At 38.2% G+C, this 25,429-nt stretch overlaps 1 long non-coding RNA gene across 4 annotated transcripts; it reads left to right on the forward strand.

Annotated features, from left to right (window-relative positions):
- The first annotated feature begins 1,946 nt into the window (after positions 1–1,946).
- LOC132665130 (uncharacterized) lies at positions 1,947–23,122 on the forward strand. Of its 4 annotated transcripts, none has more exons than XR_009603990.3 (7): positions 1,947–1,994; positions 2,354–2,442; positions 9,818–9,959; positions 10,434–10,513; positions 10,670–10,824; positions 17,243–17,436; positions 17,524–18,125. It is a non-coding gene; the product is annotated as an uncharacterized LOC132665130 (long non-coding RNA). The 4 variants fall into 4 exon arrangements; XR_009603988.3 differs by having other exon boundaries at positions 1,954–2,193; XR_009603991.3 differs by lacking the exons at positions 17,243–17,436; positions 17,524–18,125 and adding an exon at positions 23,045–23,122 and having other exon boundaries at positions 1,954–2,193.
- Positions 23,123–25,429: the final 2,307 nt, after the last annotated feature.

Raw genomic sequence — 25,429 nt, forward strand, 5'->3', positions numbered from 1 at the left:
AGGTTGTAAATGTTATCATTTCTATTATATGTGCTATTCAAGAATATGGTAGTCTTTGTTTTGTGTATATTGCCTGAAAACTCACAAATTATTGATGTAGGTTACTTTTGCAGGAGAAGACGCATATTACATTAACAGCAATCACATGTGCAATAGCCTCTTTAATTATAAATTTCTCTACGAATATAAAATCTCTGTAGATCCTGCTCATCTCATGTAAATATAAAGAAGTAATGTATACATTATCATAACATTTCTAAATTTAAAATTGGGTGCGGTTTATTTATATTTGGTAGAACTACTCTATCACCAGCCCCAGCCTCGATACTGTACAGAATGTGCTGGGAAGAGAGGACCAGGTTTAGCTAATGGACTTTACTTCTAATATCAAAGATTGACAGTAACCAGAGACTCTGCGGCAATGATAGCCTTGAAATTTCTAAAGCGGAGAGAATAGTTTGCACCTTTTCTCATATACCCAAGTCCTGACAGCATGAAGGGTTTCCTGATGGCTCTCCAAAGAGACACGATAGCCCTTCTCAAAGCTGTTAAGCTCAAACTTGTTCCACTAGAAATAAAACAAAACAAAACAAAAAACAAGACATAATCGAAGAGAACATAAACAAAATGAATGTTTGGTGATAAAAGTCAAAGTTTCCAAAGGTGATTAACAAGGTGACCCCACTTGTTGCTGATGGAGCAAATAAGAATATCATTCTGAAACAAAAGATAATTTAACCTCACTCTTATGAATTTTAAAGTACCGATGTTCTGTGTGACAATAAAAAGAATATACAGAATATAGCAAATAGGTCAAACTCCTTGAAGAAATATTGGCCTTTTCCTACTTCAAATTAATGTTTTCTGGAACATATGTCCTTGGTTGAAATCGAGTTTTAGCTGTTACTGTAGGTGTTATTTTTTTTTTCACCTATTGTATTGATATATAGCATTCCTAATGTGTTTTACATTATTAGAATTAAAATTTGTGATTTAGGTTTCCTGGTTCTCAGCCTCCTTCTTGAAACTACTTCTAAGATTATTTTTCTTTTTATACTGCATTGTTTTCTTATCTATTTTTTTTTACCTGGAATTTTGGTTTTTGAAATTCAAAGAGTCATTTTCCTAAAAGATTTTTTTCTTTTCTTTTTTTTTTAATACTGAACATTGAGGTGCTTGGGTGGCTCAGTCAGTTAAGTGTCCGATTCTGCATTTTGGCTCAAGCCATGATCTCACAAGTTTGTGGGATGGAGCCCTACATCGGACTCTCCACTGTCAGCAAGGATCCTGCTTGGGATTCTCTCTCTCCCTCTCTGTCTCCTCCTTGCTCATGCTCTCTCTCTCTCAAAACAAATAAATAAACATTTAAAAAAACACTGAGCATTGAAAATACACTACAGTTGATAATTTGAGTTTGTTTCCCTATTAACAGAACTAGCTTCATACACACGTGTCTAGGCACATTTTCATTTCAAATTGGACATTGAAAAATATTATTAAAAGATTTCTCTAGGGGCACCTGGGTGGCTCAGTCGGTTAAGCGTCCGACTTCAGCCAGGTCACGATCTCGCGGTCCGTGAGTTCGAGCCCCAAGTCGGGCTCTGGGCTGATGGCTCAGAGCCTGGAGCCTGCTTCCGATTCTGTGTCTCCCTCTCTCTCTGCCCCTCCCCCGTTCATGCTCTGTCTCTCTCTGTCTCAAAAATAAATAAAATGTTTAAAAAAAAAAAAAAAGATTTCTCTAGTTAGCAAAATCACTCACAGTTGATCACTACGCATTTTGTACTGAGTTTTGTCCCTTCTAAAATTCACATGTTGAGGACGTACTAACCCCCAATGTGATTGTATTCAGAGACAGAGACTTTAGAGGTAATCAAGGTTAAGTGAAATCACAATGGTGGGGCTCTGACCCCATGGGTCAATTGTCATCATAGGAAGAGGTAGGAACCCCGGAGATCTCTCCCTGCCTGGTGAGCACAGAGAAAAAGGCCAACCAAGTAAGAACATAGTAAGGAAGTGAGTTTTGCCAACTCAAAGAGAAAAGCTTTACCGGTACTCTAGTATTGATGGACTACTGGTGGCTCCAAATCAAGTCCTTGTTGTATACTAAGAGAGAGAGGAGGTAGAGGCAGAATGGAGCCCCCTCCAGTCCTGAAGGAGCTCTGGGCTAGCACTGGATTTGCATAAGCTTCAGATGTAAGTTCCTTCATGTACTTCCTGTTTTCACAATTGGAAATCATATACAAAATAGAAGAGGTCCGTTTGGGGGCAAACAGAATTTTGGAACTGTATGGGAATAGGGATGAGAGTCACAGGCCTTGTGCAGTATTTACTAAGCAATTTGGGGTCCTCTCAGGTGAAAGCTGGAGAGGGCAGTTCACCCTGCATCGTTCGCCAGCGTTGCCGCAGCTCCTAGAAGAGACCCTACCGCACGCTGGGCGCTCGGTGAGTAGTTATCACATAAGTGGACTTTTGTTACTTTGATTACTTATGGGATCACACTGATATAAAACAAAGTTCAATTTGGAAATACCGCGGTCCCATTTGTGTTTGACAAAATTATCCCTAAGCCTGCGCAACATCAGTGGTTTTTCATCACTAAACCCACTTTTGAGTCCTTAAAGGACTCAAGATTTCTGTGTCAGCTTTACTTGCTTGTGAACTAATTAAGACATAAAATAAAAACAGAGAGGGAGGCAAACCATAGGAGACTCCTAAATATAGAGAACAAACTGAGGGCTGCTGGAAGGCAAGTGGGTGGGGGATGGGTCAGATGGGTGATGGGCATTAAGGAGGGCACTTGTTGGGATGAGCACCCCGTGTCGTATGGAAGTGATGAATCATTGGGTTCTACTCCTGAAACCAATACCACACTGTATGTTAACTAACTTGAGCTGAAATAAACACGTTAATTAGAAAATAAGTTAATTAATTGAGCTATGGCATTTTTGGAGATGTGTATATTTTTGTTCCCAGAGATATCTCCCCAAGTCACAGGGACCCAAGTTTGCATCAGGATGAAATCAGTGTTTTTCTCCTAGGCATCTTGCAGACATTCATGTGTGATCGCCACCTACCTGATAACTATTCTGTATATTGCATTTTAAGCGACTGCCACCAGGCCTGTTCATAATGACATCCGACACTCGTTATTGTGCAGCCCAGCTACGTTCCAATACGTCCCAAGAGTAATTACTCAAACTTAGTTAACATCTATTTGTTTCCTTTTTAGGCATAAGACAATCGACTCTGTACGCACCAAAAACTTGTGTGTTTTTAAACAGGATGCCTAAAGACCAATATAAATTTTCCCAAATGCGCATTGTCTTTTCAAAATGAAGGGGTTGAGAGGTCACCACTATAGTATGTGCTTTGTGAGAATTTGAATAGGAGTTCTTCCCCCAGCCGATGATTTTGTGGGAAAAAATGTACATTAATTAACACACACTGATGGCACAGTAGCACTGAGGCATTAATAATAGTCAACACTATGTGAATAAGTGTATATCTAGTTCCACCAATTTTCTTTTTTTCCATTGGCCTTTTACCTATCCCTCTTTTCTTTTCTTTTTAAAAAATGTTTATTTGTGTATTTGAGAGAGAGAGAGAAAGAGAGAGAGAGAGGGAGAGAGAGAACAAGTGGGGGAGGGGCAAAGAGAGAGGGAGAGAGAATCCCAAGCAGGCTCTGTGCGTGGAGCCTGACATGGGGCTCGATCCCATGACAGCAAGATCATGACCGGAGCTGAAATCAAGAGTCAGATGGCCAACCAACTTGAGCCGCCCAGGTGCCTCTATCCTCTTCTCTCCACTTTTTTTTCCCTATTTTTCTCCACATCTTGTTTACTTTTCTCATAATTTTGTTCCATAGTCCCTTTCTTGCTCAACTTTGTTTTTTTAACCCATGGGCACCCATCATATACTTCTGTTTGGATTTATGAACATAAACATAATTCACATGTCTAAAAATCCAATATTATACATGGTTCCTCACACCATGCTCTGGATTGCCATTACCTCCCCACCCCCCAGATTCTCACGAAATTCTTCCTCTGTTATGATGTCTCTCCCATATCCTTGAATTCCCCTTTTCTCCTATTTTAATCTAAGACATGCAACGTGCATAAGTTTTTCTTGTTTTATTTTATTTTTAAAGGGACTTTCATATTTTATTTCTGTTGTTTTAATGTTTATTTATTTTTGAGAGAGAGAGAGAGAGAGAAAGAGAGACAGAGCATGATTGGGGGGAAGGGCAGAGAGAGGGAGACACAGAATCTGAAACAGGCTCCAGGCTCTGAGCTGTCAGCACAGAGCCTGATATGGGGCTTGAACTCATGAGCTACGAGATCATGACCTGAGGTGAAGTTGGACGCTGAACCGACTGAGCCATCCAGGTGCCCCAAGTTTTTCTTGTTTTAAAGGGAAACAAAATGCAACACCCCATACCCCAGAATTTCCTTCAGCCGTCTATTCTATGTCTTTCTGCGCCTTTACAGCAAATTTCTTAAACTAATGGCTTACATTATTTGATAGCACTTCCTCTCTCCCAACTCCTTCCGTTCCTGCCTCTAATCACTCCTAATCTGGTACCAGTAACTCCTGCATTACTAAATCTTTAAACATCATAATACTGGAAATTCTGACAGAGCTGACCACTCACACTTTCTTTAAACACTCTCTTGACACGGCACAGGTGACAGTCACTTTCCTGGTTTCATTCTAACTTGTTTCCGTGTCACTAGAGCATTTTGGCTACTCTTTCTTCCTTGCAAAATCCAGGTCTTTTCCATTTGTCTCTTTGCACTCTTTTAGCTTAACTGTGCCTAGAGATACAAAGAGGCATCTCTACATCCATCATTCCAAGTTGTTACCTTGAGGAAAGTCTTCCCTTCTGACTAGCAGAATGTGGTGGCCAACTGCGTCGGGTATGCACTGTTCCTTGGTATCTCACTGGCAACCCAATCCCTAATTTATAATTCATAATATTCTTTAAAAGCTACATTTGCGTTAATGTTTCTTCTCTCCATCTGTGTTACCGCCATGCATCCAGCTACAAAAACTTGAACACTCTTCTCTTTACTCCACATATGCCATAGATCAATCAATGAATTCAACCTGTAAGTACCTCTCGAATTATCTACTGCACATGATCTCTGTACCTAAGTCCTGGTCTGCATAATGTCTGATTGAAAGCAAAAATTCTGAAGACAGTTTATTGTTTTCTCCCAGTTCGTCCACTGATCTGCGTTACGACCTTGAGCAAATTATTTAGTGTCGCTTGGGCTTCAGTTTCTCCATACATAAAAGTGATACGAGCAGTCTTTTTTAATGTTACCATGTGGAAATAATACCAAAACATTTTCTTTACACACTGCCTCGCACATAAAAATTTAGTGTTAAATGAGAGTAAGCAGTTACGATTAGAGTGCCCAAGTCATTCATAGACCATTGCTATAAATAGCTTTCTCACCAATCCACCGTGGTCGATTCTTTAAAAGAAAATACGATCCTTTTACCTCCTTTCTTAAAATATTACAGTGGTTTGCAATGTCTCCTGACACAGCAACGGAGTCCAGAATGCAGCCTGCCGATGGGCTCCAGCTAAAATGTGCTAGGGTCTCTCACCGCCCTCCGTCCCTCCCCTTGCTGTCCCGAAGCCACGTGTTTTCCTGAGCGCCACCTGCTTCCTAAGCTGTTTCCATCTAAGGCCTGAGGCACACATTGTTTCCTCTGCTGGGAACAATTTCCCCTTCACTTTCAGACTTATTTGAACATCTTTTAGGTGTCTATCCCCCGGAATAATTTAAGTACTTCCTCCGAGGTGACAGAATCTCTGTCGTTCTTCTTGTTGTCTGGGAGAGTTTATCTGTTTAGTTACTAATTTAAAGGTGATCACTCCGTCTGGACTAAGTTCTCTGAAGTCAGAGACCTTACCTGCCTTGTTTACTGCCAAGTCCCTTTGTAGAACATCCCACCAATTAAGCCATTGTATGTATCTTCTAAATGTATAAATGAATGAATGGAGGAGAGTAAGAATGAATGGATGAATCAAGAAATGACTCTTTCAGCGCTAACCTAGTATCTGCAAAACTCAATTTTTCCAGACTTTATTGAATCATAATTATGAAATGGGTATTTTAGTTGCCTTCCAAAAAATATCTACATAAGGACAATTTTTTTATTCGATTAGTTTTTTTTAATGTTTATTTATTTTTGAGAGAGAGGGTGTGAGCTGGGGAAGGAGCAGAGAGAGGGAGACGTAGAATCCAAAGCAGGCTCTAGGCTCTGAGCTGTCAGCACAGAGCCCGACGTGGGGCTCGAACCCATGAGCTATGAGATCATGACTTGAGCCAAAGTCAGATGCTTAAACAACTGAGCCACCCAGGCGCCCCAATTAAGTAAGGACATTTTGTCTCAAATGCCTCTTTTCACAAATACAGTGCAATGAAAGTGAGCCAAAAAGATGCTGGGGCCAGCTTAGGGTCATAAAATAAACTCCTTCGTACATATATGATTAGTATACCCTGCTTCTAATGCAAAGTCTGAAATCCTTATTTTTATGATTTAATACAGTTACTCAAAATATATTTCATACAAAAACTAGTTAGCAACCATTTTAAGAAAAAATAGGGAACGGTTGCAGGCTTGCATTTTTTATGTCTACTATTACACATATCATATTCTAATAATTCTGGAAAGCACTATTTGAATTAGTGCTTTAGTTAGCAGGACTGGAGAAGGAAAAGAAAGACCAGCATAATAGAGGTGAAGGTTACAACATTTGTCATTTATATGGCATATTTTTTACTTCCTAAGGCAAATGTTAACACTTTCCTTCTGTTACTATTCAATGTGGGCAAAAAAATCTCTACTTTGAACATGTATTTTATTCAGACATTTTATTTGAGACTTCTTCACAACACCTTAGACGATTTCTATTTACATTTAAAATATAAAGATATAGACATAAGCAAATCCTAAAATCAATCCATGACTACATTTTGTTGTTGTTGTTTTTGGAAACCTGTTTATTTAGAAGTCCTACTGAATCAAACAGATTTTTGTTTTCTCATTTTTCTAGATCACTATAGCCTCAATAATAAATGCAAAAATCGTCATGTTGGATATTTTAAGATACTAAATTTAGCAACAGACCATTTTCCCCTTCTTCATCAATAACTCAGACATTATAAAAGTTAGGTATATGCATGTATACATGTACACATATAACTGTGACATACCCGCAAATATATATACATATTAAAATTAATAGGTGTACCTTCTATTTAAAATATCATCAGTTTAGAAATTAAGGAGTAAACTGTGAAACAAAAATTTGCAACATACATGGCAGATAGGGGATTATTGTCCAAAATGTACAGCTAAAACCTGCATAATAATAAGACTAACTAAGCATCCCATTGTTAAGTTGGCAGGAATAGGGATGCATGACAAACCCATAAATAAAACACAAAAATATAATAAAATTCATTATTTATTGAAAACGCCAATTAAAACAACAAATTAAAATTCCTGAGATTGCCAAAAGCTTAAAGTTCATATCAAGTGTTGATGATTGTGGAGAAAAGGAATAATATCTGTAGTTATAAGAGCAATTTGGTTGTAACCTGCTGAAATTGGGAATGTGCATACTGTAATATACAGCATCTCTACTCATTTTGTATCCATACTACGGAAAAAAAAAGCGCTGAGATATGCAGAAAAGTGTCAATAATGTTGCTTATAACAACAATACTTATAATTCAATACTGGGAGTATTTTAAAAGTTCATTATTTGGGGAATAGCCAATTCATTCATGGTATATCCAAAATTATGACCCATCAGGTGTTAATTAAGACTAACAGGGTAGCCTGTGGGGTGCCTGGGTGGCTCAGTCAGTTAAGCTTCTGACTCTTGATTTTGACTCAGGTCATGATCTCGGGCCCCTAGGCGGCTCAGTTGATTAAGCTTCCTACCGTTGGTTTCGACCCAGGTCACGATCTCATGGTTCATGTGTTCGATCCCCATGTCAGGCTCTGCACTGACAGTATGGAACCTGCTTGGAATTCTCTCCCTTCCTCCCTGCTTCTCCCCCACTCATGTTCTCTCTCTTTCTCTCAAAATAAATAAACTTAAAAAAAAAAAAAGAATAGGGTAGTCTATAACCTTACATGAAAAAAATCTAAAAATATTTAAAGTTAACTGAAAAAATGTAATAACAGTTTTTAAAATAATATTTAAACTAAACAGTTTTATGTGCATATAGGTACACATATTAACTAAATTAAAGTATGATTTAAAAAAAAATTTAATGTTTATTTAATTTTGACAGAGAGAGACAGAGCACGAGTGGGGGAGGGGGAGAGAGGGAGGGAGTTACAGAATCCGAAGCAGGCTCCAGGCTCTGAGCTGTCAGCACAGAGCCCGACATGGGGCTCGAACCCACAGACCGCGAGATCATGACCTGAGCGAAGTCGGACACTCAACCGACTGAGCCACCCAGGCGCCCCACATATTAACTAAATTCATTCCCTCCCCGCAAATCAACAGTCCAGTTTATTATTTTTATCCCCATTATGCAAGCAAGGAAATGGAGGTATACAAAACTTATGTAACTTGTCTGTTACCTATGTAAGAAGGTGTCAAGTTACTAGCCAATAGAACTGAAATTCAAACCCAAGTACACCAGCTCCAGCATCTATACTCTTAAGCAAACTATAGAATTGTAAATATACTAGGGAAATAATGCAAACCAAATGCAAACCAATAATACATATTGCATGTACCCATATTCATAAATATATACCTAAGCTAGCTAAATAATAAGAATATATCATATTGATAGCAACTGAAACCTCTGGGGGGGCGCCTGGGTGGCTCAGTCTGTTAAGCGTCTGACTTGGGGTCAGGTCATGATCTCGCTGTTCATGAGTTCGAGCCCCGCGTCAGGCTCTGTGCTGACAGCTTGGAGCCTGGAGCCTGCTTCACCGTCTGTGTCTCCCTCTCTCTCTGCTCCTCCCTAACTCATGCTCTGTCTCTCTCTCTCTCTCAAAAATAAATAAACATTAGAAAAATTTAAAACCTCTGGGAATGAAACATGTCAGAATTGGGGGGAGCTAGTTACCTTTATTATTCATGTTTTAATCAAAGACAAGGCGATCATACTCAGGTATATCTTTCTGAGTAGAACCTAATAAAAAAAAATAAAAGTGTCAATTAATTTTAAATCGGCTTAGTAATAACGTAAGTTCATGCAATTAAGTTTCTAATTTTGAGAAAAAATTAAGGTATGTTTTGTGCACATAAGCAGAAAGTGAAAAATTATTGAGAATGTGACTTTTTAACAGGTTTTGGAGTGAAAATAATGTATCGACTCAAAATTGAGTGTTATTTTTAATGTGTATAACACATGATTGAAAATTTAAATCAATGAAGGTTACTTTTTCTTCTCTTTATAGTAGTTCAGAAAGATACTATTTACAGAATTGGGTGTTTTTGTTTTTTTTTTTTTTAATTTACCAGATGCTAAAAGAGAGTGACAGTGAGTTCATAATACTGCTAATGTTGATGTACAAAATTTAAGAAAGAATGAAATGAATTCCTAATTGTTCATAAGGAAAAGGAAAAAAAAATTGAAAGGATGCTTTGGGAGGAGTGAAATGATTTATTAATAGGATATCAGAAAGTTTCACAAACTCAGAGTTTAGGAGATGCATTTCGTTTTCGGGAATGAACTCATGTCAACTTACCATGTTTACTCTTAAAGCTCTTTTTTTTTTGTATTAATTCTATACATTTTTGTTTCCCTCTCTTTCTGTGTAGATGTCTTCCTGAAATTAGATTCATATACAAGGAAACACAGAGACTTATATAGCCACCAGATGGAGAAAGGGAGAGAAAGAATTTTTTTTCCCTTCATCTTAATCACAGAGTAAGGATGAAGATCCATCCATGTTTGCAACAGGTCTCTGTCCCTCTTCCAATCTATCTTGGACAGGATGCATTAGATATTGTAACGTTTATGCCAGATTTCGTCATTTTAAGCCATAAAGATTAGGGGCTTGGCAATTTTCAGAAAAAGGAGCGCTCAGTAAATGTCTCCTACGCTTACAGAATTCTTACCTTTTAAGAAGACAACTTCTCGATCACTTTGGAAGGACAGTCAAAAGATTCGAAGGACATCCATTTAAAAGTCACATTTTAAAATTTAACCCACATGCTAAAGTATTATTTTCTTTTTAAAAAGTAAATGCTTTCAAAAATTACTTCAAGAAAAATATATGACACTTTATATCTTAAACTTTACTTTTCTATTTAAAGAAAGCTTTATAATGGGGAAACATGATAACTTATTAGATAGGAAATGAGAAACAATAAAGCCCTAAGGCACTAATGAAACTGTGGCAAAAAACAGCTAATGAAATTATTGTCATTACAGGTACCATATCTGAAATTCTGAGGTTGAATTTATTCACAGCAAATGAAAATGGATCATCTCTCCACATAATGATTTCCCAGGTAGGGTGCTTTCACAGCAAGTAGTGCATTGGGTTGTGGAAGGAAAATATTAGAATTGATTTTAATATTTATTGCATATCTAACATTAGAAAGAATTTAAGCTTTGTAACATTTAATAAATGATTGACATCTATTCTCTCTTATTCTGTATGTCAGATGGTTTGCATTGCAAAGAAATTCCACAAAGAAGGATTACATGGCTTTGTAGATAACACTACTGCAGAATAGGAACAAATTATCTCATAGATTTATGCAGAACTCCCACTGCTGGCCATGACAAAGTCACAGATTCTGCATTTGCCTTCCAAAAAGTAAGTAGCAAAGTGGAAACAGTATCTAAGTTGATTCTTTACAAATATTGAACAACAGGTGGTTCAGGGTTGTGATGAAAACAATTTATAAGAACATGAACATCAAGGAAATTTATAAAAGCATGAACATCAGGGAAGAAAGAAAGAATTACATTAGTCAAAAAATAAAAACAACTAAACAGCGTAGCTCTTAAAGCTAATACCAATATTAACCCAGATTTCAACCTTAAGTCATTCATATCAAATCACTAACTTTTCACTTTCAAAACTAATGAAGTCTATTTAATCACATTGTTCATTTCAGAAAATGTTATTGATAGGCTTTGAATCATTAATATATGAAGTAAAAGGATTTAAATTACTGTGTATGAAATCCTGTTCTCCCTTTCTTAAAAGTCCCATGTTTGTATATGCTTTTAATGTGGCAAGATATTGGTGCAATGTTACATATAATGAAGACATTTTATAATTTTCAAGGAATGAGACCTGGTACTTCATTATCTGATAAAGGTGATGGTGATAATGATGACTGATTGATTGAAAAGCCCTGTGTAGCTTCGTGATGTGGACATATTTCAGATGTCCTCTCTTGCAACTATACTTATCAAGGCGTAAATCATATAATGAATACACCACTTAAGAAAACATACAGAGCTGCGCTTTGAGGGAATGACTAATTTCTTGTTTTGCTTCAATTTGGGATCCTATCCAGTGGAGGGGGACATAGTAAAGCTCTCACATGTATCGATAACTTTATTTCAAGATTCCCACTTTCTCCTCTCCAAATATAGTGGACACTCATTAGCACATTTTTCATTTTCTCGATGCATCCCATTTTTTCATTTATATCAGATTAATTGGTTTACAATGTAGGAGGCCTTCTGAGCATGTTGGGACTTGAATACCATTGAGATAGTTCAAAATATTGTATTGTGTGCCTACAGGTTTCTCCCACTATCTAAAAGCAGAGTGTTCCTAAGAAATTGTTCCTAAGCCCAAATGGTGAAAAGCCAAGAAGCAATTACCATTAATTTATGTGGAAACTTTTTTTAGCATTCCTAGACCCAAAGCATAACCTATCTTGGGCTTTTCTGATGCCTTAGGACGCATCTTGCCAATGGATGCACAAAATAAATCCAGATAAAGCACACACCCTCAGAGACAGCTCAGAGCTCTGGTGACTTTTTGCTGAAATGAGGGGTGTAGTTCACGAGGGAGGAGCTGGGGTGTCGCTCTCGCTGCCGGGGTGCAGACTGCCTCTTTTGGGCTTGGCACAAACAAGCACTGATTATCTTTTGGCTTTTCGTCTTTTTTGGTTTGGTTTTGTTTTAATGTGAATCACTATCGGGTTTCTTTCCGATAGTGAAAACAGGTCCTACTGTAGGTCTTTCATAAAAGGAAAGGGGCATAATACGAACTTTTGAAAAGCAGGGGATATCTGTATTTGAAATGCGGAAATTCTGCCACCAAATTAGAAAATGTTTGGCCAAACAATAGAAGCCCTTTTATCATGGGAAGGATTGTGTTTTGCGTGTTCTTTTTCTTTTTAGCAGACAGAGCAATAATGCATAATTGAATGGCTATTAAAACAGTATTGGATTCTTGACTTAGCTTAAATAATTCTCATGTCGAAAGCTGCTTTTTTTTAGTCTCTACTCTTAGTGACATTTCAAGCTAAAAGTATGCTTCGGAAACCTAAGTGAGTTGTGCGCTGAATCTCACAGCATGGACAAGCTTAATTTTCCGTTTCTTCTTTCATATATACTCTCTCTGCTCCTCTGACTGACTGGACGGTAAAATCTTTGTTCAGCCTCCCTGGGTGAGAGCTACCGGGCCATCTGCGCTGCCAATCTATAACCGATCTACGGCATGACTGAAGGAGCAAACGTTTATCCATTTGACTAAAACAGCAGCGATTCTCATTACTCTGGTACATTCTTCAGCCTGTTTCAGGCTCTGCCCGCTAAGTTCATCCTTGTGAGTTCGTACTGGAGTGGCCTTTCTCCGAAGTGCATAGGCATCTCGGAAAGCCCCAGCTTCCTTTCACTAAACCGTATGCCCATCACCTCCCAGATACGTTCCCCTCCTTGAGACAAATGAAATTAACTGGGACCACACTTTCCCTCAGCCTGATGACAGGAAGAATTAAACTCCCTCCCTCCAGAGAGCGCTGATTCTATGGGAAAGCTTTCTCACTCTGTCTACGCGTGCTGTCATTTAATTCAATTAAATCCACAGCTTTTCACCTTTTAGCTTTAATGAAGTGTTACCCTTTACCTCTCTCCATACCATAATAGCTCCAGCCCAGGCTAATTCAAGACCTCTTCTCACCAGGGCTTCCCTCCAAGGGCTCCTTGATTCAGGGAAAGGGCTTTGGTCCTCGGGGTAGTCCCTCTTTCATATTCCACTTGGCCTGAGTAACACTCCGACTCTATTGGAAATGAAGGATAATAAGAAGAAAAATTATATTTCAGCAGAGCTAAAATTAAAATATTGATTGCTGTATAATTTATGTGTGAACACAGAGCCATCTTTCTTATTTCAAGTCCAAAAGATTCCAATTGACTCTGCTCTCACATACACTTCATGCTGTATTTCCCTTAAATGCAAGAATTAAGTGCACCATACTTCCCATCAACATCCTTGAAGGACACTCCTGAGAATAAACACACTGCTGCTTTACTTTGTTTATTAATTCTCTTCTTCTGGAGGGAACTGAACCACATACTATCTGTACTGCATAAGCACTGCTTTATTTTCAAACCTTTATGAGATTTTCACTTAATAAACCTTGACACATTTTGCAGTCAGTGAAATTAATAGCCACCTGAGAGCAGCTTCGGGGGGTCATGTTGGATGACCCAGTGACTGGCAACTCCAGGATTGGTGACACTCCTGAGTGTCCCTAATTATCACACGGGCTCTTGTGAAATTCTAAAATGACTCTCAGAAGGAAATTAATTTTAACTGGCTTAATTTTTGAAAATACATCCTGTGCCACACTTTTCGTGGCCGAAATGTCCACAGTCAAACATGGAATGTGATCATGTTGAAATCCTATGTCGGGTTGCAATCAGATTCCGTGAACCTGGTTTGAGCACGCACTTTGCACAAGGTCCTGAATCCGGCCCAGTGAATGTTCAAAGATGCGTTAGAAATAGTCACCGCTATGGAGAACTTAAACCCTTGTGGGGGACATAAGCATATAAATAACTAAGTAAACCGTGAGAAAATTAATTTGCTAAATAAGTTTTGCCATGGGAGTGCTGAGGAAGACACAATTAATTCTGATGGAACGTGCCAAAAAAGGCCTTGAGGAGGAAGTCAGATAGCATCAAGGCTTTGAAAAGTGAACAGGATGCTAGAGACTTGGTAAGAGAGCGGAGATACTGTGAGAAGGGCGGCTATTGCTTGTAAAGGAGAAAAGGCGGAGACCTGGAGAATTTATAAAAGTATGTGGTAGAAACCTATGAGAAGATGATGATTTTGCAAAACTTGAACAATGATCTTCTCTTTTAAAATTAACATGAATTGGAATGCTTCACTGGCTCATTTGGTTAACGTCCGACTCTGGGTTTTGGTGCAGGTCATCATCTCATGGTTCATGAGATCGAGCCCCGCAGCAAGCTCTGTGCTGACGGCAGGGAGCCTGCTTGGGATTCTCTGTCTCCCTTTCTCTTTGTCCCTTCCCCACTCACATTCATTCTCTCTCTCTCTCAAAACAAATAAACATCAAAAAACCCTCAAACATTGCAAAATAAATAAATAAGGAAATAAATAATAAATAAAACAAAATAAAATCAACAGGAACCATGCATGGGATAATTCACAAGCAAGTTTCTTCCCCCCAACACATCTATTTAGTCAATATCCAACTTGATTGGAGAGGTTCTGAAAAGTGGGCGTTGAGTTCTTGTGGCCTGTTAGTAAGTAGAGGTGTCAGTGCCTATTAATGCTATTAAATGTATTATTACTAATTAGTTAATCATTAAAAATGTGTGCTTAGAACTTCCTGGGGCACCTGGGTGGCTCAGTCATTAGGCATCTGACTTCGGTTCACATCTTGATCTCACAGTTCATGAGTTCAAGTCCCACATTGGGTGAGCACGATCCCCGTTTTTGGGTAAAATGCAGGCCCTGTGTGAGCTCTGCTTCTCTTTCTCTATCTCCTCTCTCTCTCTGTCTCTCTCTCTCTCTGCCCCTCACTCACTTGAGCCCTCTCTGAAACTCAAAAAAAAAAAAAAAATTGTTCTGAACACCTGCCACGTATACAGCACCATATAGGAGCTATTTATTTTAAATAAAGATATAACTCCCCACGACATCCTCTGACTTTTTGGTTCACACTCTCACACACACCTGTAAGCCCGGACTACTCCTTCTGTCATGCCTCACGCTTGCCTATGTATTTCTTCGTTCTGACAAAGTATCATATTTGGTTGAGAAAGAGGACGAGTTACACTGCAAAAGGAAGGGATATTAGTTATTTATATACATCATTTATTAACACATATCATGTATGGTTGCATGTTAATTATTATGAACATAATAATGATCCCTAATAGAGGCCCATGGAAGTCTACTTTATTGTAGGGGTGTATCTGCATATTTGTGGGCATCCTGAAAATCATGGGTATGTACAATCTCCATTCCATTGTATACATCCAAAGGAAGGAAGGGAAGTCTAGTTTGCCGAAGGAGAGAAACCCAGGGAAAACGTTCATGGCAATGTCCTTCAAACATTTGAAAGACTGCTAATGTGGATTAGGTTGATTAGGTAGCAGTCGAATAGAAACAAATTCTGGCTCACTAGATACAATCAATTACCGACAGAGCTATGAATCAAAGGTAAGTGGAATCTTGTAAAATAACGTCGCCTGCTATATACACAAAGCATAAAGCATAAACAGTCATAAGCAGATGTGTTGGACCATGTATTCTTCCACTTTTCTCACTGGGGGGTTGGCCTTAAGTACGTGAATATGGAATTCAACTATAATGTCTCATAAATTTATGCTGTGTACCTGGCATATCCCACATTGTCGTGTATTATATGCCCATATCGTTGGGATGACCATCCCCTGTGGCTGGCTTACACATATTTAGATACTCTTCTTCTTTGTCTTGCTAGCCTACAACCCAGCTTCTAAGTTGGCCCCAGCATGGGATCCATCCCTGAAGCTTCTTCCTGCATTGACTTTCATGCAATGCCAGGTTTGGGTGCATCGAGGCTTGAGTCTGTGCTCTCGCTCTAAACCATGGTTGGTGTTCTCTGTCCTGAGGATCAAATCTAGCATTCTGACTGTTTGTATAAAGGACGTTTTATCGGAACAAAGCCATTTCCATTCATTTATGTATTGTCTATGGCAGAGCTGACTAGCTACAACAGAAAGGGTATGCCCCACCGGGTGAAACGTCCTCTCTCTGGCAATTTACAAACGTGTCTGCTGACCTCTGCTGCAGACCACATCTCAATGCTTCCTCAGAAATGATTTTCTTTTTTCTTTTTTTTTTTTAAAGAAATGATTTTCTAATTCTCACGCCAGAATGCCGTCTGTTGCTAATGCTTCCAGATTCCCAGGAAAATTTTATTGATACTGTTAAACATGAAATTAGGTAACTATGACTTATCTCCTTACTCCATCATTTGATTTTTTTTCGCTCTCTTTCTTTCCGATCCATATACTAAAATAAGCAATAACAACTACAGGGCGAACAAACATAAGTGCCCTTGGGATCTCATCACCCTGAAATCCACACCAGTGTAGGTCTCATGCGTGGAGACGTGGTTTTGCTGCTCCAAGGAGTAGAGCCCAATGCATTTTCCAATATTATCATAATTACAAGAGTCAGTTCAGTTCTATAGTGTTATTTGCATCCTATGATAACAGAGGCAAAAGTTCCAGGTTGTACGCTGGGTTTCAGTGTCCCAGAGATATGATAAGGTCATTATGAGTACTTAATGAGACAAAACATTTAAAAAATGTCATAAAATATGACCAAAAATATGTCAGCCATCCTTCTTCTAGTTTTCATATTTTGTATCTGAGGTACTGTGTTTCCTTGGCAACTAGAACCGTAACTCTCTGCCTTGGGGAGTCAGACGGACTCAGAAGCCCCCCTCTTTATCTGTGCGGAACTGGGCTTAGAAAGATTGCCAACAGTTACCTCTCAAACTCATGCAAGTTACACTTCATACCCAATTCCCGGTACCAGGGAATATAGTCGTTTATGGCATGGCCCTACTGACATAATCCAAAGTGCATGTTATTATCACATTGTGACACTCTAGAAATAATACAGAATACCTCTCTGATTCTGCTGTTGCCGAATGCTAACTGCAGGTGCCGGCATGCTTCTGGAAAGGTGGTGTGTTTTCATACTAACCCAGTCTCTTCCTTCACCCCACCCCCGCCAGGCGTCCTCACCCCTAACCAAAGACTGTGAGTCCGCTCTGATAGAATGTGATGGCTCTGGGTGAGGAATGAAACCTCAAATCAAGAAATGCCGTTTAAGATGATTCTGTTCTCCCTCTGCCCGACATAAACTCAGGTGATACTTCAGGCTCTCTCTGGAGTTTTACGCTGACCTTGGATCACCACACGCAATTAGGTCAGTGTATTAAAAATAACCATCTGCCTTTTGGGATTTAAAAACAGGCCAGCACTTTGGTGCCAGTGTTTCTATTTTTTGTTGCAGTGTGATGAAGGATAATGATATTGGAGGATCTGATACCCTTCTCAGCGAAACCTGGCTCTCTTCTCTACATGTTCATTGCAAAAGGAGAGGCCTCTTGTTCATGAGTAAAAGTGTGAAAGGAAACACTCACGGGCTTTAGAGCCAGACTGCCTGGGCTCATCTGAGGCTTGACTTTGGGCAAGGACCTTCACCCTCTGTGCCTCAGTTTCCAGTCTATAAATGGGGCGATAGGACATCCTTCCTATGTTCATTGTTACAAAGACGAAATGAGCTAACCTACCGAAGGGCTCATTCAGGGCCTGGTACTAAGTGTTCAACATAAACTATTCTTACCATTGTCATTGTTGTTCCTGTCCTGACAGAATTGTGTGTCCTTAGATCTTTTAAGCTTTGATCGCTTCGTTTCTGTAATGGGAAAAGTACACCTCCTTTGAAACAATTATTTTGGACAATAAGATCTCACCGGCTGTAGAACAAATAATCGTGTGTGAACAAACAGCACCATAACACTTTTACTCAGCATGCCACAAATGGTTGGAGAGACTTGGATACTCCCCGGGAAAGAGAGCAACCCCCATGTATACTCATCCTGCCATGGGAAGAAGAAATACTTCTCTCAGTGCATTAAAAAAAAAGTTTCCTTTGTGTTGACACCAATCTCAACAACTGCCACAGCAGCCCAAGAATCGATCAGGTTTTATTTAAACATTTTTCCATGTGACTAAGCTAAGAGATAAAGATGTGTCCAAATCATTTGGCATTTTAAAATGGGAACGATGTTCATTTGAAAAAACAAAATGAGTGTTGACTTGAAAAGTCAGGTGTATCAACTACGACTAGTGTTCCAAAATGATCTTAAAGGTTTCTATGAAAATGCCCAATTAGGGCTTTCTTACCTAAATAATTGTGTTTACATATAATACAAAGACTAATCATTTCTTTAAAACTTTTTTTTTAATGTTTATTCATTTTTGGGAGAGAGAGAGAGAGGGACAGAGTACGAGAGGGGGAGGGCAGACAGAAGGAGACACAGAATCTGAAGCGGGCTCCAGGCTCTGAGCTGTCAGCACAGAGCCTGATGCGGGGCTGGAACTTACGAACCACGAGATCATGACCTGAGCCAAAGTTGGACACTCAACTGACTGAGCCACCCAGGCGCCCCAAAGACTAATAGATTTTTATCACCATTAGAAGGAAATCAGGACTTCTTTTTCTCCCAGTCATTATTTGTATGGTTCTCTTGTTAGAAATTTAACATTTGCTTATCATGAGCTTTTTTTAAAAGTGGTGTTTCCATTCAGAAATCTTTCATACTAGTTCAGTTTCAAGATTCACACATACGTATGCATGTATGTATACATGTATGTGTACTTGTGCAAACTCATATTTTTTTCCACGAGTTTTTTTTTTATTCTTATAATGCTTCCTGCAGCAGAAAAAGAAAAACAAACAAACAAAAAACAAACAAAAAAAAACACAAAGAAAACAAAGGAATGTTACAGGAGGGCATATTAGCTTTACTTTACAAGAAGAAATAGTAATTAAGCAGTTAGTTTATTTGTTGTTATACCACAGAGTTACAACCTCCCTCTTTCCCACTTCCTGCTCTCTGTTCTAGGTGGATCTGCCCTTCTTTGGCTAATCAGTCTCACCAGCCTCCATCATGCCTCGGAGGTTTTTGCAAATACTTCCTCTCATCAGCCAACACTTTCCACGTCCCCTCTGTCTTTGCCTTGTACAAGTCCTACTCACCCTTCATTAGAGAAGACCCCATGACGTCCTTTTTTAGAAAAAGTTACCTGTTTTAGAAAAACACAGAGGCTGGATTTCTTCTTAGATCTTTTCATATGAATAGTTACATATCATTTGTGTCATTTCTTTTGGTTACTGCAAGGAATACGTATTTGTTAACTGGTTATATTCTTCATTAAGGAAACGTTTCTTAGCTCTCTTGGCCCAGAACCAACCACATTACTTCTGTTTACATTCCATGAGCAGGAACCATTAATATAGAACTATCCAGATGCAAGGGAGCTGAGGCTGTGAGCTATAACTTCCATTTGGGAAGCCACTTCTCACTCACTATTCCATTAGGGAAGCAAAATGAATTATTGGAGGACAGGAATATTGGGTAGCAGTTTACTAATGACCGAGATTTATAAAACCTGAGAGAAGCTCTAAGTGATAGAATTACTGCTGACCAATATAAGAAAAACAGATAATAATATCAACACTAAAATTAGGTCTTAAATTTGTGTTGGGCTTTTGCTTTTCAAATAGATTTTTCATTCAGTACCATGTCTCATCTTCCATAAAACAAGGAGGATGATTTCCAGAAAGATTAACAGCAAATCCAAGACTATTCAGCTACTAAGGTACCAATCAGGTACTTGAACCACAAGGTTCCAAAGGCAATTGTTATTATTCTTACAATGCCTCTTTCTAAAGGAATTCAGTTAACTTTCTTTCTAAAATTATTCATCATATTTCTGTACCTGGGGAATTGCAAGACGACTACTCTTCTCTGCAACAGAATAACATGAATCTACAGTATATGAGTCCATTGAATCTAGCACGGAGACAAATCCTGCCTAAAAAGTAGAAAACGAATACAGATACGTAATGTTTCTTTTCTAAAAAAACAAACAAATGAACAAAAAAAACCCCCATAAATTATTAGGAGCCACATGTATGCATTGGGAAACTGAGCTTCAGAATGCTTAACAGTCTAGTTCAAGATCACACAGTTAAATGAGGAAGTTGGAATTCAAACCTAGCAGTTTCTGATTATGAGTTCCACAGAATCCCATTATACCCAGACATGGGGGATTTATTATCCTGTATACATAAGACCAATGTTATTTTCTAAATGCTTATAACTTTTCATTTTCACTTAAGGGTAGCATTTGAGCATGGATACCTCTTGGATTATCTGTTCAGTACAGACAGAAAGATCTGGAAAAACAAATCAACTAGACTCAGTAGTAGATTTATGTAGATTTACAACATCTTCATGGCTCTATTCTTGATAAGTATTTTGGGCAAATGGAATCTCTAGTTCCATCAAATATTTTAGAGGAGTAGAAAAATGTAGAGATTCTTGTTCACTCTTAAGGATTGCAACAGTTAGTTATTCATAGACCAGTATGAGGAAGTTTACTGGTATGATAAACCTAGTGATCAATGAAATGAAATGAAATGAAATTAGCTACAGTTCAAATGAGGATGTTTAGAATGTATAATCAGTAAGTATGAACAACAGTACTGCCAAAGTCATGAGTAATCCTATCTCCTCTTTTAAAACTGTCAGGAAAGATAAATTACGTGGGCATTGGGTTTGTACATTCCTTAGACAAGGAAATCTACACAAATTTCTAAAGATAATTTATACTTGAGTAGGAACTCTGGGCTTGTTCAGTGAAAGACATTGACAATTCTAGTGTGTCTTTTTACAGATCCTCGATGATTAAAGGAATTTTGACTCTGGAATATTCACATATGGTACACCCATCAGAAATAGGAACACATCATCTCCTTCATTTCATATCAGAGAATGGGAATTTATCAGTATGAACTGAGAATGACAACAATATCAAACAAACCCTATGACTAAGATCCATGGGATAAAAGGCCTTTCTCAAATATTTTTGTTGTTGTTGATTAGACTTTTATCTTAAACTATGCTAATATTTGCCTAGGAATCAGAAAAGGAGAGTTCTAACTACTTAATCTCTGTTTTGTCACCTTTAATGAAAACACTTGCCGTGAGTTATTCGACTAATTGGAAATTATGGAAATTACAGGAGGGGCACAAACTCTAACCAATTGGAAAATCTGAGAGAGTACCAGACTATTGACTGCAATCACCGGCACCTAGCCATGATATGAAGATGGGCAGCCCAATTTATTTTCCACATTCAAGAATGCATTTTATTTTTTTTCCAGACTATTTTTTAGAGCAGTCTTAGGTTCACACAAAATTGAGAGCCAGGTACAAATTTCCGATATATACCCCCTGCTCCTGCACATGCATAACCTCCACCATTATCAACATTACTCACCAGAATGACACATTGTTTACCAAGGATGAACCTACATTGATACTTCATAATCGCTCAACATCCATACTTTATCTTAGGATATACTATTGACGGTGTACATTTTATTAGGTTGACAACAGTATAATGATACATCAATAGAATATCAAAGTATTTTCACTACCTTAAACATCCTACACCCTCTGCTTATTCATCTTTCCTCTCCATGCCTAAAAATCAAAGATCCTTTTATCAACCCCATAATTTTGCCTTTTCCAGAATGTTATATAGTTGAGATCATATTGTCTGTAGTCTTTTTAGATTGGTTTGTCTCATAGTAATACGAGCTTACGTTTCCTCCATGTGTTTTCATGGATTGATAGCTCTTTGTTGCTGTTGTTTGTTTGTTTGTTTTTTGCTTGTTTTGTTTGGATTTTTTTAGCACTGAATAATATTCTATTGTCTGGATGAACTACAGTTTATCCATTCACTTACTGAAGGACAGTCTCTGGGTAAATACCAAAGAGCGTGATTGCTGGATCATATGATAAGAGTACATTTAGTTTTGTAAGAAGCCATCAACCTGTCTTCTAAAATGACTGCACCATTTAGTATTTCCACCAGCAATAGATGGGAGTTCCTATAGCTCTCCCACCTCATCAGTGTTGGTGTTATCCATTTCTAGATTTTAACCATTCCACAAGCAGTGGAAAGGTATTTCATTGCTGTTTTCATGTGCGTTTCCCTGACAACCTATGACATGGTGCATGTTTATTTGCCACCACTCTATCTTCACCGATGAGGTATCTGTGAAAGACTGTGGTCTATTTTTTAAATCAGATTATTTGTTTTCTTATTGTTGAGTTTTAAGAGTTCTTTGTTTATTTTGGATAATCCTTTATCAGATGTCTTTTGCCAATATTTTCTCCTAGTCTATGGTTTGTCTTTTAATTCTCTCAATCCTTTCATGGAACATAAGTTTTTTATTTTAATGAAGTCCGGTTTATCAATTATTTTTTTAATGGATTGTGTCTTCGGTGGTGTATCTAACACCCAAGGTCATCTTGATTTTTTCCTATGTTTCGGCTTCCTTTTCATCTCTATTCACCTATTTTAATGTCCTCCAAACGTTACATGACAGGGATGGAATGAGATGATTTCTATGGTACCTTGCTTTATGTATTTTAAATGACTAGGATTATAGTTCAAAATATTCATTTCCCATGAGAAGCTCATGGTGCTTCTGATGTAAGCAACAGAAAACAACATGGCTCAAGGGAAAATGAATATTTCACTGGCATGAAAAGGTTCAGATAGTCGAAGGGGAATCCACAACCAGTGGGATACAGGTGTCCACGTCAAGATGCCTCAGATCCACATGTTTTCACTCCTTGTAGTAAACTGCATGCATTGTACAAAGTCCAAGGGAAAAGTGATAGAAGGGACTTTTTTGAGTGTGTCACGTTTTCACTCCTTGCTTCTAGAAATGAAGAGCATCTTACCGATCTTCGAGTGTGACATGAAGAATTGATGCAGGGGTATTTCCTCAAATGACACCGAACATGTTAATAAAAATATATTACAACTTCAGGTAGTATATCATGTGTCTACTGCACTCATAATGACATTGTTGCCTATTAGTTTTCCATTGATATGTAACAAATGATCTCAAATGTGGCAGCTGAAAACAATATCCATTTATTATCTTCAATTTCTGTAGTTGAAAAATCTGGGCAGGCTCAATTAAGTTTTCTACTTACAGTGTCACAAGGCCAAATTCATCATGGAATGTTCTTCCTTCCCTCCTATATCTTTTCAAACTCTACCAGTATCTCAAGACACTTTGAAGTATCGTCATGAAAATTTTGGGACTTCTCTAGGAATCGCTGGTATCTTTCTTCTAAGCAAATGCAGTATACATAGTTTGTAATACACAAAGTTGGAAAGTATTAACATTCCTTTACTATTCTCAAATTTTGGCACATTTAAAAAAAACTAGAGTATGAGCTATCACAGGGTGTCTATTTTGCATAAATTTTATATCACCCACAGCATTGACCAAAGTTTTAAATACACAGCATACAGCAGTTGTTAATTTTTACCCATATATTGAAATTCCCAAGTAAAATACGAATGAAAATAAAAATCATTCCATCTGAATACTTTCCATTAAACCTGAGATATTCCCCTCCCTTTACATTCATTGAAGTACTTTTTGCAAGCTCCATTGTCATTTACTTTCTCATTCTCTCTCATTCCCGTCCATACAAATATTCCCAACTGATGACAAGGTTAAATCTTTAACAGGAAGGTTAACAATTGTAGGCACATGAAAAAGGCCTGAATATGAAGACAAAACAAAATTGCCGAAAATTCAGTATCACACAAAACTATCATGTGGATGCCTCATAACCGTCTTTCTATGCCCTGGGTGGATATATTTTGGAACAAAGCAGTTGGCTTAGTAAGAGATCTGGCGCTAAATAAAAGGTTTTCAACCTTCAGGGTTTAGCATCTGAACATACTCTTCAGGTGCCAGATTGGCCTGCCCTGGAGTTGATGGGGATTTGATGAACCTGTATGTATGTACAGCCTCAGTGGATGAAGAGGCAGGGCCTGGGAAGGAGGAAAAGCCACTGAGAGAGAGAAGTGATGGGAAATAGCATCAGAATGTACGGTCATATGACAAAATTCAGTGGGTTCAGAGCCAGCCCATTAAGAAGCAAGGTTTGAGCCATCAAGCTGAGACATCTGGCCATTTTAACTTGGCCACCGATGGCGAAATAAAGGCAGGCTATCCTGGATTCAGCAATAATTAGGATGACTTCAATGATTCCTGATATTTCCATTTCAAGACTATATCTGAACAGTTCTATGTTTGGTGTCTGCTTTTCCTTTCATTTTAATCAGTTTTATATATATTTTGATGGCATGTTTTCATGAGTATAGAGGTCATCTATCAAAGAGAAAAATGGCCTTACCTTTTTCCTTGCAAGAGATTTGAAATAATGACTAAGATGGCCATATCTAAACATCTTTTCTAGTAAAACAGTTGAAACTTCCTTCACCTACGGACTGTTTGCATTTAAGTGGAAAGCACAATGGGTAAATATTGGGTGAGTGTCCTAAGTCGGGCTTATTAGTTTGTGTTCTCTGAGGAGTCACTTGTCCTGTCAGAGCTTGTATTGTGACTTGTTGAGAGCCCTGACATGTTGTCTCCTCACTGAGGACCTCACCCTTGGATGGTAGAGAAAACAGCTTATGTTTTAGGATTTCTTATGAATGCAAATTCTATGGTCTCATTTGGAAAAGAGCAAGCACAAATAATTTTGAATGTTTTGGTTTAGGATATTTTAGGATATTAACATATACTATTTAGTATGTGAATTAGAGACAGCCTTTTCATGGTCAATGAGCAAAGCAACAAGAGTATTTTCATTCCTCATTTGCATGAAGTTTCGAATTTGCAACCTATATAAATCATTTAAATTATTAATGGTAAAGCACACTAGTTATTTGAGTAGACCTAAAAAGGAAATAAGCCAATGAAATATAGCCTTTAGTTTCTAATAGAAACAAAACATCCAGCTTTGGAAGTGGATGAACTGGTCTGAAGGAAGCCTCATTCTGATGGAAAGAGGAATCTGGGGGCAGGCATCCTCAACAATCTGAGCCCAAATGATGGTTCAAGGATGTTGGATCTGTGTAACCTGCATCTTTTTTTTTTTTTTTGGATAATACCATAAGGCACGATCTCATTCCTTCTCTTTGTTTCCTGGCATAAGAGCCAGAGTCCAGTGAGAGAGACTAACTGTTGGTTGTCACGAGTCACATCATTTCCGGGGAATAAGTGCTACTCTGGGAGGGGA

The sequence above is a fragment of the Panthera onca genome, chromosome D3, assembly GCF_046562875.1.
Source record: "Panthera onca isolate mPanOnc1 chromosome D3, mPanOnc1 haplotype 2, whole genome shotgun sequence".
Classification (NCBI taxonomy): Eukaryota; Metazoa; Chordata; class Mammalia; order Carnivora; family Felidae; genus Panthera; species Panthera onca.